Source organism: Lepus europaeus, chromosome 11 (assembly GCF_033115175.1).
Source record: "Lepus europaeus isolate LE1 chromosome 11, mLepTim1.pri, whole genome shotgun sequence".
Classification (NCBI taxonomy): Eukaryota; Metazoa; Chordata; class Mammalia; order Lagomorpha; family Leporidae; genus Lepus; species Lepus europaeus.
Genome location: NC_084837.1, coordinates 84,879,320 through 84,893,616, shown reverse-complemented (window position 1 = coordinate 84,893,616; position 14,297 = coordinate 84,879,320). Strand labels below are relative to the sequence as shown.

Below are 14,297 nucleotides of genomic sequence, written 5' to 3'. Positions count from 1 at the left end.
GAAATTCTGTCATTGATTGTATTAATCTTTTGCCTTTCCTATCATCTGGAAGCAAGACAGGCAAGTCTGTTTTGTTCAAAATACTGGACACACGGTGGGCATTTTGCTGAGTGGCTAAGATGTTGGTTGAGAGACTCATATCTCCTATTGCAATGCTGCGGTTTACTTCCTGACTCTGTTTTTTTTTTTTTTTTTTTAAAGTTTCTTAGTCCGGTGCCGCAGCTCACTTGGCTAATCCTCCACCTGTGGGGCTGGCACCTCGGGTTCTAGTCCCGGTCGGGGCGCAGGATTCTGTCCCAGTTGCCCTTCTTCCAGTCCAGCTCTCTGCTGTGGCCCAGGAGCAGTGGAGGATGGCCCAAGTGCTTGGGCCCTGCACCCGCATGGGAAACCTGGCTCCTGGCTTTGGATTGGCGCAATAGCAGCCATTTTGGAGATAAATCAATGGAAGGAAGACCTTTTTTTTTTTTTTTTTTTTTTTTTGGACAGGCAGAGTAGATAGTGAGAGAGAGAGAAAGAGAGAAATGTCTTCCTTTTTTTTGCCGTTGGTTCACCCTCCAATGGTTGCTGCGGCTGGCGCATCTTGCTGATCCAAAATCAGGAGCTTCTCCTGGTCTCCCATGCGGGTGCAGGGCCCAAGCACTTGGGCCATCCTCCACTGCACTCCCAGGCCACAGCAGAGAGCTGGCCTGGAAGAGGGGCAACCGGGACAGGATCGGTGCCCCTACAGGTACTAGAACCCGGAGTGCTGGTGCCGCAAGGCAGAGGATTAACCTGTTAAGCCACGGCGCCGGCCAAGAAGGAAGACCTTTTTCTCTGTCTCTCTCTCACTGTCTAACTTTGCCTGTCCAAAAAAAAAAAAAAGTTTCTTGAGACCTTTATTTAGCAAAGAGTTCCCCAAGTAATTTAAATAGAAGTGTATAGGTACTTTCTCTCTGAGTATATGTGTTTACATATAGATATTACACTAGCAATTTGGAGTATTTCCCGAGTTTCCTCCCTCCTACTCTTCACTGAAATTTTACCGAGGAATAGTCAGGGTGCTATTTGAAAACTGTCCCTAATGCCCGCAGCCGCGGAGGCCTGGAGGCCGTTTCTCACTTCCTGAGACTCTCAGACTCATGATGACTGTTACCTCTACCTCCCGACTCCTGCAGTACAAGTCCCCAGTTTGGAGTCTCAAAAACTTTCCTTCACCAGAGTCAGAAGCCTGCAGAATCATCCCTTCCAACCAGCAAACCCTGGCTGCTTCCCAGCCTGGACAAGGACACAGCCTCGCAGTCATAACCCATTACAACGGCAGGCAGGCGGGTGGAAGGAAGCAATGCGTCCGTCGTCCCTGGGGGGTGGAGTTGTCCCCCCTGCCCCACACTCCCTCTGGTAGTCCAGTGGAAGGGGAAGACGAATTTGGTCCCCAGCAAGGCAGACCACGTGTGCAATGCAGGGAACGCTGCGTGAGCCTCCTCTCTCTCCAGACACCCGAACAAAGCTAGGCAGACGCTGTGGCCGCTGGAGCCCGGGCTTCAGAGTGAGTAGTCGTCTTCAAGCTGATCGGCACCAGGCGTGGAGGCAGCTTCTGCTGAGCCGAGCAGGAGAGAGTGTGAGCCGCCGCTCCAGGGCTCCTGGTCTCTGGGAGCGAGAGAGGCGTCCGTCTCCGTGGCCCCATCCTTTATCATGTCTGGGATAGCTCTGTGGTCGGCCAGGCCTTCAGGAAGTTCAACTGCATATCCTTCACGAACTAATTCTAGCCCAATGTCAAGGTTCTTCCTGTTGCTGGTGTCATAAGGGTCAGTCTTTGGCCAGGTTGGTATCCAGTCTGGACGTAGCAAGATGGCCACCAGGGGCCTCCAGTCAGAACAGTAGATGAGTCTGTCAACCTCATCCAAAGCCTCCTCCTCCCACTGCTCACCCAAGGGAGTGATCAGGGCCGGACTACATTCTATTGCCTGCAACGGTAGGCTCTGGCAATCACTCCTGAGAGCCCCGAGATCCTCAGCGGGCAACCTTCATTATCTCCAAAGTCTACAACATAGAGGTCCACATTCCTATTCTCCGAAGGGCCAAGAACCCTGGCTCCCCACCAGGAAGAGCTTGCAGACAAAGGCGCTGCTATGACGTCTCCCACACGCACCATCAAGTCCCCAGGCAGCCTGTTCTCATAACGCTGGGTCACCTCACTGATCGGCCTGCCCAGCCAAGGCTGCGGGGGCTGATGATTTGGATCCCAGAGCAGTTAGTTAGGGGTTCCAGAAGCTGACACGTAGACTTCCAGGTACTCATCTGTGTGGAAACTGAAGTCAGGACTAGGAATTTGAAACGTGGACAGTTGTGGACTGGCCTGGTCTCCAGACTTCTGAAAGCCATCATCACTGGGTTTCTCCCAGGAACCCTCTTTTGGCCCCAAAATAGCCACATCACCACCTTTGTGGGGAGGAACTGCCGGGAGTGCAACCTGTCTCACACTAGAAAACTGGTGTTTTCCCACAAAGCTGACTCTCCTGCTGCTCCTGGCTCTGTCACTTCTCTTTTCACATCGATCGGCTGCTTGTATGGGACTCTGGTTTCTGTAGAATGGGCAATTCTCTTCCAAAGTTCTTCATCTTCTGACACTTTCTCTAGTATCAAATGCTGGGCTGCTGCCACTTCTTTCTGGGTTCCCAAGATTTTCATAAGTATTTTTTTAAATATTTATTTATTATTTATTTGGGAGGCACAGTTACAGAGGGAGAGAGTCTTCCAATCGCTGATTCACTCCCCAAATGGCTGCAACGGCTGGAGTTGGGCCAGTCCAAAGCCAGGAGCCAGGAGCTTCTTTCAGGTCTCCCACATGGCTACAGGGGCCCAAGGACTTGGGCCATCTTATGCGGCTTTCCCAAGCCATAGGAGAGAGCTGGATCAGAAGTGGAGCAGCAGGCAGTGCCAGCCCCTTAAGTTGGTTGTTTTTTTTTTTTTTTTTTTTTTTTTTTTAACAGGCAGAGTGGATAGTGAGAGAGAGAGACAGAGAGAAAGGTCTTCCTTTTTGCCGTTGGTTCACCTTCCAATGGCTGCTGCGGCCGGCGCATCGCGCTGATCGGAAGCCAGGAGCCAGGTGCTTCTCCTGGTCTCCCATGGGGTGCAGGGCCCAAGCACTTGGGCCATCCTCCACTGCCTTCCCGGGCCATAGCAGAGAGCTGGCCTGGAAGAGGGGCAACCGGGATAGAATCCGGCGCCCCGACCGGGACTAGAACCTGGGGTGCCGGCACTGCAAGGTGGAGGATTAGCTATTGAGCCGTGGCGCCGGCCCCCCTATAAGTCTTAATAGTAGGAAATGCCCCTCCTATTCTTTGTCACAGGTAAGTGTAGCTCCAGAGGCCTTGCAGATAGAACGAATTGTCCTGCTGCCTCTCCCTATGATTCTGCCCCCAGACCTCTGGGGGACTGAGAATGGCTCAGACACTGGGGTGTTCTCTGTCAGGAGCGGATGCATTGCTGCTTTGGCCTTGCACTCCACACTTGAACAGGAAAACCCCTAAGTGGCACTCATTCATCGCCCACATCTTCTGTGTTCACCTCAATCCAAGCACCTGTCTGTTTCCGTAGCTCTTTAACATTGGCTCCTTGCTGGCCAAAGATGAGCTTCCCGTGTCTCAATGTCAATGTTGTCCTCACCAACAAATGTCCACCGCTCCTCTAGGCTTCCTCTGTACCTGCGGTATAGAATAAAGGCAATTGTTGCACTGGCTGGGGTCCCAAGGCCCAGGACTGTTTTCTGAGCTGTGGACAGGTTTGTCCAGGCAGTCCATTCAGTAGATATTTTCCCCTGCACTCTGATTTATAGGCACTTCTCCAGAGTCAGCCATCGTGCAGTCACCTCGTGCCTCAGCCCAGCCGCCTTCGCCTCTGCCCCTTGACTCCAGCTTCCTGCTGATGTGGACCCTGGGAGGCAGAGGTGAGCCCACGAGTGGCTGGGATCTTGCCACCCACGTGGGAAACCTGGGCTGACTTCCCAGCTCCTGGCTTTGGCAGCACCTAGCTCTGGCTGTTGCAGGTTTTGGGGGGCAGGTGTTACTTGTGGGTGGAAGATCTTCCCCTATCTGTCTTTCTGTTTCTATGCCTTTAAAATAAATTTTTAAAAATTTATCTAAGGGGCTGGTATGTGGCATAGTGGGTAAAGTCACTGCCTACGATGCTGGCATCCCCTGTGGGTGCTGGTTGGAGTCCTGGCTGCTCCAATTCCAATCCAGCTCTTTGCCTGGGAAAAGCACTAGCAGATGGCCCAAGTGTGTGAGCCCTGCCACCCACATGGGAGATTTGGATGAAGCTCCAGAACCCTGGCTTTGGCCTTCCTCAACCCTGGACATTGCAGCCATCTGTGGAGTAAACCAACAGATAGAAGATCTCTCTCTCTCTATCTCTCTTTCTTTCAATCTCTCCCTCTCCCTCTCCCTCCCTCTCTCTTTCTAACTCTTTCATTTTTTAAATTTTTTTGACAGGCAGAGTGGACAGTGAGAAAGAGAGATAGAGAGAAAGGTCTTCCTTTTTTTTGCTGTTGGTTCACCCTCCAATGGCCGCTGTGGCCAGCGCACCGCGCTGATCCAAAGCCAGGAGCCAGGTGCTTCTCCTGGTCTCCCATGGGGTGCAGGGCCCAAGCACTTGGGCCATCCTCCACTGTACTCCTGGGCCACAGCAGAGAGCTGGCCTGGAAGAGGGGCAACTGGGACAGAATCCGGCGCCCCGACCGGGACTAGAACCCTGTGTGCTGGCGCCACAGGCGGAGGATTGGCCTAGTGAGCCACGGTGCCGGCCCACTGACTCTTTCAAATTAAAAGTATTGTAAAAAAATTTTATTAAAAAAAAATCTCAGTTTAAAAAAGTGGATTAAAAACAGAATTGGACCAGACCTCAGACAGAACCCACTAGTACACCAGGAGAAACTTGTCTCCTCCAGGAAGTCAGAGTCCAGGACTGTTTCGATATAGTTGTTCAAATGCAGACCCAACACTGTGGTCCTGCGGCCTGCTGCTGTTTCGTGCCTTGTCCCTGAGGCAGGACCTCTGCTTCCTGTCCTGAATGCTTCCCATTGCTCTTTGACCTCGGGTTCACTGAAGGCTTTTTGAGAAACTCCACTCGTAATCGTCCAACACAGATTTCGTGGCTATCTGCTCCTTGCCAGAGTTGGAGCTGAGGTCACAATGGCACCTGCGAACAGACCAGATGTCGTCTCAGGCCTCCTGGAACTTACAGGTCGATGGTCATAGTCCCAGAAACGCACAGATAAATGCAAAATCCCAATAGCGATAAGGACTGTGTGGGGGCATTATTGCAGGGTTGAGAGGTTACCATGGTGAGAGTTAATCAAATCTGGAAGATGCCCTCACATTGGGTGGTATCTGCATTTGCTCTCCAGGGATCCAGACATCTCAGGCAATGTCTCCTTGTGTCTTTTGCCAACTTCCTCATTGGATTATTTGTGTTTTGATTTTTACTGTTTTGAGTTTTGAGAATTCTTTATATCCCAGAGGACTAGCTGCCAGTCCTGTGCTGGATGCATGGTTTGAAAATATTCTCACTAGGGAAATGCAAATCACCACCACAGTGGGGAATTACCACCACTTGGAAGGATGGCACCAAACCAAATGCTGGCCAGGTACTGCTGCTGGCAGTGCCACAGCCACTCTGGAAGACAGTTTGGCGGTTTCTCTGAGGACTAAACCTGCATTTGCCATAGGGCCCAGCATGTGCTCTCCTAAGCATTGAAGCACAGAGAAATGGGAGCTTATTGCTGATACAAAAAAACTGGGTGTAAATGCTTATGGCAGCTTTATTTGCAATACTTTCAGAACTGAAAGTGGTCCAGATGTCCTTCAGTGGGTGGATGGTTAAACAGACCGCAGTACATCGGCTGGATGGACCACTATACAGTGACACAAAGTAGCAAACCACTGATACACACAGCAGCCTACACCAATCTCCTCCAGGGAACTGGGCTGAGTACAAAAGCCACACTCAGGTATTTAGGATTCCATCCATGTAGCATTCTTCACATGACGAAAGCATAGAACCGGAGGATGGACTAGTCCTTGCCTTTGCTGAGGTGGGGAAGAAGAGGGTGTGGCTACAGAGGGCACCGTGAGCGATCCCAGTGATGAAGGAGACGCTCTGGATCTTGACTGCATCACTCACTGTCAGCATTCTGGTTGTGATGCTGTAGATAATTTTGCAAGATGACACACTGGCTTAGACTGGATAAAAGATACACGGGTTTGGTCCACCTTGTTTCGTAGAACTCCATGTGCATCTGCAACTATCTCACAGCAAAAAGTTTAGTCAAAAGAGAAAAGAAGTATGGAGCTGAGGCCGGCGCCGTGGCTCAATAGGCTAATCCTCTGCCTGGGGCGCCGGCACACTGGGTTCTAGTCCCAGTCGGGGCGCCGGATTCTGTCCCGGTTGCTCCTCTTGCAGGCCAGCTCTCTGCTGTGGCCCGGGAGTGCAGTGGAGGATGGCCCAAGTGCTTGGGCCCTGCACCCCATGGGAGACCAGGGAGAAGCACCTAGCTCCTGGCTTTGGATTGGCGCGGTGCGCCGGGCGCAGGGCACTGGCTGCAGCGGCCACTGGGGGGTGAACCAATGGAAAAGGAAGACCTTTCTCTCTGTCTCTCTCTCACTGTCCACTCTGCCTGTCAAAAAAAAAAAAAAAAAAGAAGAAGTATGGTATGGAGCTAATGTTGCAGTAGTGGGTTAGGCCACCACTAGTGACTCTGGCATCCCATACGAGTGCCAGTTTGGGTCCTGGCTGCTCCACTTCCAATCCAGCTCCCTGCTAATGTATTCTGGGCTGAGTGCCCTGAACTACAAGCAGAAAAGGTTTGCTTTCCTAGTAACTACTGTCAGCTTTGCTTGGCCAAATGCCCTCCCCACTGTGGGGAGGAGAGCTTTATTTACTTTTTAAAAAATATTTATTTATTTATTTGAAAATCAGAGTTACACAGAGAGGAGAGGCACACAGAGAGAGAAGAGAGCAAGAGAGAGGTTTTCTATCTGTTGGTTCACTCCCCAATTGGTTGCAATGGCTGGAGCTGTGCTGATCTGAAGCTAGAAGCCAGGGGCTTCTTCTGGGTCTCCCATGTGGGAGCAGGGGCCCAAGCACTTGGGCCATCTTCCACAGCTTTCCCAGGCCATAGCAGAGAGCTGGATCAGAAGTGGAGCAGCTGGGACTCAAACTGATGCCCATATGGGATGCCCATGCTGCAGGCGGTGGCTTTACTCGCTACACCACAGCGCCGGCTCAAGGGGAGGAGAGCTTTAATATTCTCTCTATCTGGTCTAGTCCCTTTTCAGTCACAGCCAGCCATCAGAAGGGGAATTTCAAGTGAATATTCAGTTGCTTCCGGAACTATTTTCTCTACCAAGTCCGGTTCAATGTCCTCTCTCCAGGAGCCTTGAGAAGCTGCAGGGAGGTCCTGACAGGAGTTTAAGTTGGGGTGCTCTGCAAGCAGGGGATACACCCTCTTTATTTTTTAAAGATTTTAAAAATCTAATTGAAAGGCTGAGTTACAGAGAGAGGGGAGAAGGGGAGGGAGAGGAAGAAAGCGAGACAGAGAAAGTGCAAGGGGGAGAAAGAAAGAGAGGGGGAGAGAGAGAGAGAGAGAGGTATCTTTGATCTGCTTGTTCACTCCACTAATAGCCGCAATGGCTGGGGCTGGGCCAGGTGGAAGCCAGGAGCCAAGAACTCCATCTGGGTCTCCCATGTTGATGCAGGGGCCACAAAGTACTTGGATCATCTTATGTTGCTTTCCCAGGTGCATTAGCAGGGAGCTGGATCAGAAGTGGAGCAGCTGGAATTCTAGCCGGGGCTCATATGGGGTGCCGGCATTGCAGGCTTAACCCACTGCACCACAGCACTGGCCCCTACTCTCTTTCTTTCCCCTTCCTTTCCCTTCTTTCTAGTTCTCCATACCCACTGCCCAGGTACAGGTGTGGAGAAAGGGAGTAAATAAAACTGGTGGTAGGTGCAAGTTTCGAGAGCGTGGCCCTGGGACTGCGCCATCTAGCTGCAGAGCCCCTGGCACTGCCCTCAGGGAGCATGGCTGCCTGTGCACGATGAGCAGGAACCCCCAAAGGCCTTGCTTTGCAAACTCAGTGCAGAACTGCCGCGACTGAACAGGACACTGATGGGGTTAAACACCCAGATAAGAATCCCATACACATGCATTCTCTGGGGGCCTGGGGCCCCTGGCCCAGTGCTGTAGCAGGAAGAGCCACGCACTGAGGACCCCAACTCAACCCAGGATTTTCTGGGTGCTCTTGTTTAACACTGCACAGGGAGCCCTCTGCCTAGCTCCAGGAAGCTTGATATGTGCTTTGTAGTGACTTAGATGGTTGGGCTGTAGCTGTATTTAAACTATTGAGTACCATGGTGCCAGCTCTGTGGCATAGTGGGCTAAGCCGCTGTCTGCAGTGCCAGCATCCCACATGGGCACTGGTTCAAGTCCTGGCTGCTCCTCTTCTGGTCCAGCTCTCTGCTATGGCCTGGGAAAGCACTAGAAAAACAGTAGAGGATGGCCCAAGTGCTTGGGCCCCTGTACCTTCGTGGGAGACTGGAAGAAGCTCCCAGCTCCAGATTAGCCCAGCTCTGGCTATTGTGGATATTTGGGGAGTAAACATGCAGATGGAAGATCTCTTTGCCTCTGTCTCTCTCTGTCTGTTAACTCTATCTCGCAAATAAATAAATAAAATCTTTTTTAAAAATGTACTTTTTAGAGAAAAAGCATTACATCGATTTGTTATGATTACTGACTTACAGAGTGGTTTTAGCAGTCTCCTTTTAAAGTTGAATTTTGAAGATGTTTATTTATGGGTTTGTCTTTTCACTTGAGAGAGAGCCCTTTCAGAGGCCTGTGAAATGGAGTTCAAGGCAGGAGAGGCCCTTAAGTAGTTCTAGGTTACCTCGCACACACTGCCAAGAAAGAGAGGTTTTTTGTTTGTTTGTTTGTTTGTTTTTTGTTTTTTTGATAAGCAGAGTGGACAGTGAGAGAGAGACAGAGATAAAGGTCTTCCTTTGCCGTTGGTTCACCATCCAATGGCCACTGCGGCCGGCGTACCGCGCTGATCTGAAGCCAGGAGCCAGGTGCTTCTCCTGGTCTCCCGTGTGGGTGCAGGGCCCAAGCACTTGGGGTCATCCTTCACTGCCTTCCCAGGCCACAGCAGAGAGCTGGCCTGGAAGAGGGGCAACCGGGACAGAATCTGGCACCCCAACCGGGACTAGAACCCAGTGTGCCGGCGCCACAAGGCGGAGGATTAGTCTAGTGAGCCGCGGCACCGGCCAGGAGAGGTATCTTATTGACTGTCACTGCATGCATCATTTCACTTAGCAGTGGGTATTATCTCCCTTACAATCCAGGAGAAGCGAGGGAGATGATGGTTAAATGGAAGAATCAGGATCTGAATCAGGTCTGCCCGTTTGCTGGCCTGACTTCCCTGGGAATTTGTACAAGGGATTCATGCAAGCAGTGTGTGTTCCATGTACGGACTACAGAGGAGGGAAGGCCTCCTGCCGCCTCCGCTGGCCACTGCTGCACCTGTCTTCTCAGCCTGTGTCTTTGGTTCTGTTTTCACGTGGAGACAAAAATAGCCAAGGACATTGCCGCAGCACCTCCGAGCTGGAAGGCAAGTTAGGCATTATCCACTGAGGTGGTTCTTCATGGGATGGGGTGAATAGAAATATGTTGGGCTACAGTTTTGCTTTTCATGTTGGGGAAGCGGTCCTCACATTTAGCAAACGGGGTCGCAGGAGGATGATTTTTGAATGCCATCCCCATCTGTGGGGTGGCTGTGTTGGCCAAGATGCTTTCCCATCAAACTATCCAAGCTCTTCTGAGCTGCCTTGTCTAGCAGATCTCAGCTTTGGCCAAAAAGCCTTGAACAGACACTAATAGTTTCTAACAGCTCAAAGCCATATGCCTGGGATGACCCCACTCCCCTTCAAGTGCCCGCCTGAGAACACTCCAGGCTGCCGAAGGAACGTGTCCTGTTTCCCAGTGCGCCAGGAGATAGGGTCCCTGCCTCCTACCCTGCCAGAGGCCGGCGGCCTAACTGTGAGAAGTGCCCATTAGCCCTTCCCTGCCCAGTAATTTTTCACTTTCCCGACTCTGCTCAGTCCCTGCCGTCTCTCCTCCCTCTCCCCTTGTAAACACCCAACCTGCTCTGCACACACTGGAGGGGAGCTCGGGTCTTCCTGAGGAAGCTCTGTTTCAGCCGTGCTGCTCCTTGGCCGTGCACAGGGAGCTGTCCTGTCCACAACAGTGCCCTTGAGCAGCAGGCCCTGGTTTTCAAAGCCAGGTCTTCCGGGTGTGCTGTCCCAGTGATAATTCACGGCGCTGGACGCTTACCACTGCTCTGTCTGCGTGTTACACTTAAATCTAAACGTTCGTGGAGAACACAATGATAATGGAGAAAAATTTATGAAATGATGCTAAGTAGAAAAAGCAAGACATTTCAATGGCAAACACATAAGCAGCCATAATGGCTGAGAACCAGGAGGGGGAGGAAATCAGTATGATTACAGGTTTTTTTTTTAGACAGGCAGAGTTAGACAGAGAGAGAGAGAGAGAGAGAGAGAGAGGAAGGTCTTTTTTTTTTTTTTTTTTTTTTTTTTTTCCCGTTGGTTCGTCCCCCAAAATGGCCACTACAGCCAGTGCACTGTGCCAATCCGAAGCCAGGAGCCAGGTGCGGGTGCAGGGCCCAAGCACTTGGGCCATCCTCCACTGCCTTTCCGGGCCACAGCAGAGAGCTAGACTGGAAGAGGAACAACCGGGACAGAATCTGGTGCCCCGACCGGGACTCGAACCTGGGGTACCGGCGCTGCAGGCGGGAGGATTAGCCAAGTGAGCTGCGGTGCTGGCAGATTACAGGGTTTTTTTAGAAGAATGTTCAGGGTGGGCCTTTGGCCTATAGACACTGCTCAGGATGCCTACATCCTGCACAGGGAGTGCTCTGCTTGAAGTCCTGACCCTGCTCCTGATCCCAGATTCCTGCTAGCGCACACCCAGGGAGGCAGCAGGTGATGGCTCAAGTAGTTAGGTCCTTGCCACTCCTGTGGGAGACCTGGATTGAGATTCTAGTTCTCAGCTTAAGCCTGGCCCAGACCTGGCTGTTGCAGGCATTTGGAGAATAAACCAGTAGGTGGGAACTCTGTCCATTTGTTTATCTCTCAAATCAATCAGGTACAATTAAAAAATAATGTTCTTTAATGGTATATTTAAAATAGCTTTATTGAAATAAAATAGAAACATGATGAACTGAACTTATTTAAAGTTTACAATTTGAGAAGTTTTGGTACATAAGTGGATAAGCGAACGGGAACTATCTGTCCATTTGTCTGTATCTCTCTTAGTCTCTCAAATTTAAATAAAATTGAAAAAAGAATGTTCTTTAATGGTGTTCTTAAAATCACTTTATTGGGATAAAATAAACACACTAAACTGAACATATTTAATATGTAAGACTTGGCGAGATTTGATATATGAATATGTATAAGAGTGAAACCATGACCACAATCAAAGCAGTGAACTTATCTGTCTCCCTCCTTTATAAACCTTTCTTCCTCCCTCCTAACTCCCTCCTCCCTCCCCAAGGAACCACTGATCTGTTTTTCTGTCACTGTAAGTTAGTTTGCATTTTCTAGAATTGTACATACATACATATATGTTCATGTGGTATGTACTCTTTTAAAAATTATTTGACAGGTATTGCGGCGCCGGCACACCAGGTTCTAGTCCCGGTTGGGGCACCGATCCTGTCCCGGTTGCCCCTCTTCCAGGCCAGCTCTCTGCTGTGGCCAGGGAGTGCAGTGGAGGATGGCCCAAGTCCTTGGGCTCTGCACCCCATGGGAGACCAGGATAAGCACCTGGCTCCTGCCATCGGAAAAGTGCGGTGCGCCGGCCGCAGCGCGCTACCGCGGCGGCCATTGGAGGGTCAACCAACGGCAAAAGGAAGACCTTTCTCTCTGTCTCTCTCTCACTGTCCACTCTGCCTGTCAAGAATAAAAAAAAAAATTAAAAAAAAATTATTTGACAGGAAGAGAGGAAGAGACTGACAGCCACAGACTGCTCCCATCTGCTGGCTCACTGCCTAAATGCTCACAATGGCACTTGACTGGGGCCAAAGTTGGGAGCTAGGAACTCAGTCCAGGTCTCCCACATTGGTGGCAGAAATCTAACAGGAATCTAACCACTTAGCCATCACCACTGCCTCCCAGGGTCTGCAGTAGCAAGAAGCTGGAGCAAACCCAGCCACTTCAGTACACCACATCCGGTGTCTTAACCAACATCTCAACTGCTAGGCCAAACGCCTGACCCTATGTGCTTACAAACAAAAGCCTAAAACCTCCCTTCTTTCACTCAGCATAATTATTTTGAAATGAATGCGCACAAACACACACATCAATAGTTTGTTCTGTTTCAGGGATGGGCAGCTTTGCGTTGTGTGGATACAGAACAATTTTATGTATTTCCCTCTTGACGGATATCTGGCTTTCTTCAACTTTTTGGTTATTACAAATAAAGCTGCTATGAACATTTGTATTCAAAAATTTGTGTGAACATGTTTTCATTTCTCTTGGATACATACAATAACTGCTGTGTTATCTCACAACTTCAATGTTGAATTTTGTGTGAAGATTCAGATTGCTTTTCAAAACAGCTGCATCAGTTTTCTTTTCTTTTTTAAAGATTTATTTTATTGATTTGAAAGACAGAGTTACAGAGAGAGGTAGAGACAGAGAGAGAGGTCTTCCATCCGCTGGTTCACTCCCCAGATGGCTGCAATGGCCGGAGCAATGCCGATCTGAAGCCAGGAGCCAGGAGCTTCTTCCAGGTCTTCCATGTGGGTGCAGGGGTCCAAGGACTTGGGCCATCTTCTACTGCTATCCCAGGCCATAGCAGGGAGCTGGACCGGAATAAGAGCAGCCGGGACTAGAACCGGTGCCCATATGGGACGCCATCGCTGCAGGCCAGGGCTTTAACCTGCTGCACACAGCACCAGACTCTCACTTTACTTTTCTATTAGCATTGTATAAAGGGTTATAATGTCCCTATATCCTTGTCATCACTGTCTTTTGTTTTTAAAGTTTTATTTATTTATTTATTTGAAATGCAGAGTTACAGAGAGGGGGGAGAGAGAGATTTTCTATCCTTTGGTGTTCATTCCCCAAATGGCTATAGCAGCCAGGGACTGGGCCAGACAGAAGCCAGGAGCCTGGAACTCCATCCAGGGCTCCCACATGGATGGCAGAGGCCTAAGCTCCTGGGCCATCTGCTGCTGCCTTTCCTGGGTGCATTAGTAGGCAGTTGAATTGAAAGTGGAGCAGCTGGGACTTGAACCGGTGTTCATATGGGATGCTGGCACCAAGGTGGCATAGCCTGCTATGTCACCGCACCAGCCCCATCACTGTCTTTTTGATAATAGCCACTGTATAAGTCCGCTTTTCATCACTATAATGAAATAGTTAAGACAAGCTACTTATGAAGGGAATAAATGTATTTTGGCGTACGGTTTCGAAGGTTCACAGTCCAACGCTGGGCAGGCCCCAGTAGTGCAGCCTTTCGGCAGGATGCTCTTGCTCCGAGAAGCAGAGAGGCAATGGCTGGGCTTGAATCCTTCCCCGGGCACAGCCTCTAGGGCTTCAGGACCTCCCAGAGACCCCTAAGTACCATCATTGGATTAAGTTTCCACCCTCATGAATCTATGACTTTGGGGATTAAACATCTGCAGGAGGTGGGAGCCACATCTTATTCAAACCACAGCAGCTTTCCTCGCAGGTGTGAAGGGGTATCTCACTAAGGTTTTGTTTTGCATCTCCCTGGCGGCTTATTGGCCATTTGGACACCCTCTTTGGAGAAATGTCCGCTCAGATCTTTTGTCCCACTTACAGAGCATTCTTGAAATGAGAAAATTGTTGAAATGGAGAAGAGGCTTGTGGTTCACATGGAGTTGGGGGCTGGAGTTGGGGTGGGGCGGTGTGTTTATGACAGAACAACCTGTAGGGTCCTGCTGACAGACTGTTCTTCAGCCTGACTGTGGTGTTGGACGCACGCAGTTACCAGCGATTGGTTTTTGGCTGTGGCTCTTGGTCACGAACTCCTTCCCACATCAGGCTGCAGAAACTCAGTAGAGCGTAAGACCCTCCTTGCTCTGGAAGCGATCTGTCCCATCCCCTTGATGGGGGTACGGTGAAGGAAGTGAGCAGATGGGCCTTGCCGGGTGTCCCTACCCAGACTGTCGGCACACACGCCCACGCCCTGACGTCTCCATACAGGGACAGGA

The 14,297-nt window shown here is 50.5% G+C and overlaps 1 pseudogene; it reads right to left on the bottom strand.

Annotated features, from left to right (window-relative positions):
- Positions 1-1,520: 1,520 nt before the first annotated feature.
- Positions 1,521-5,232, bottom strand: LOC133770591 (tudor and KH domain-containing protein-like; annotated as a pseudogene).
- Positions 5,233-14,297: the final 9,065 nt, after the last annotated feature.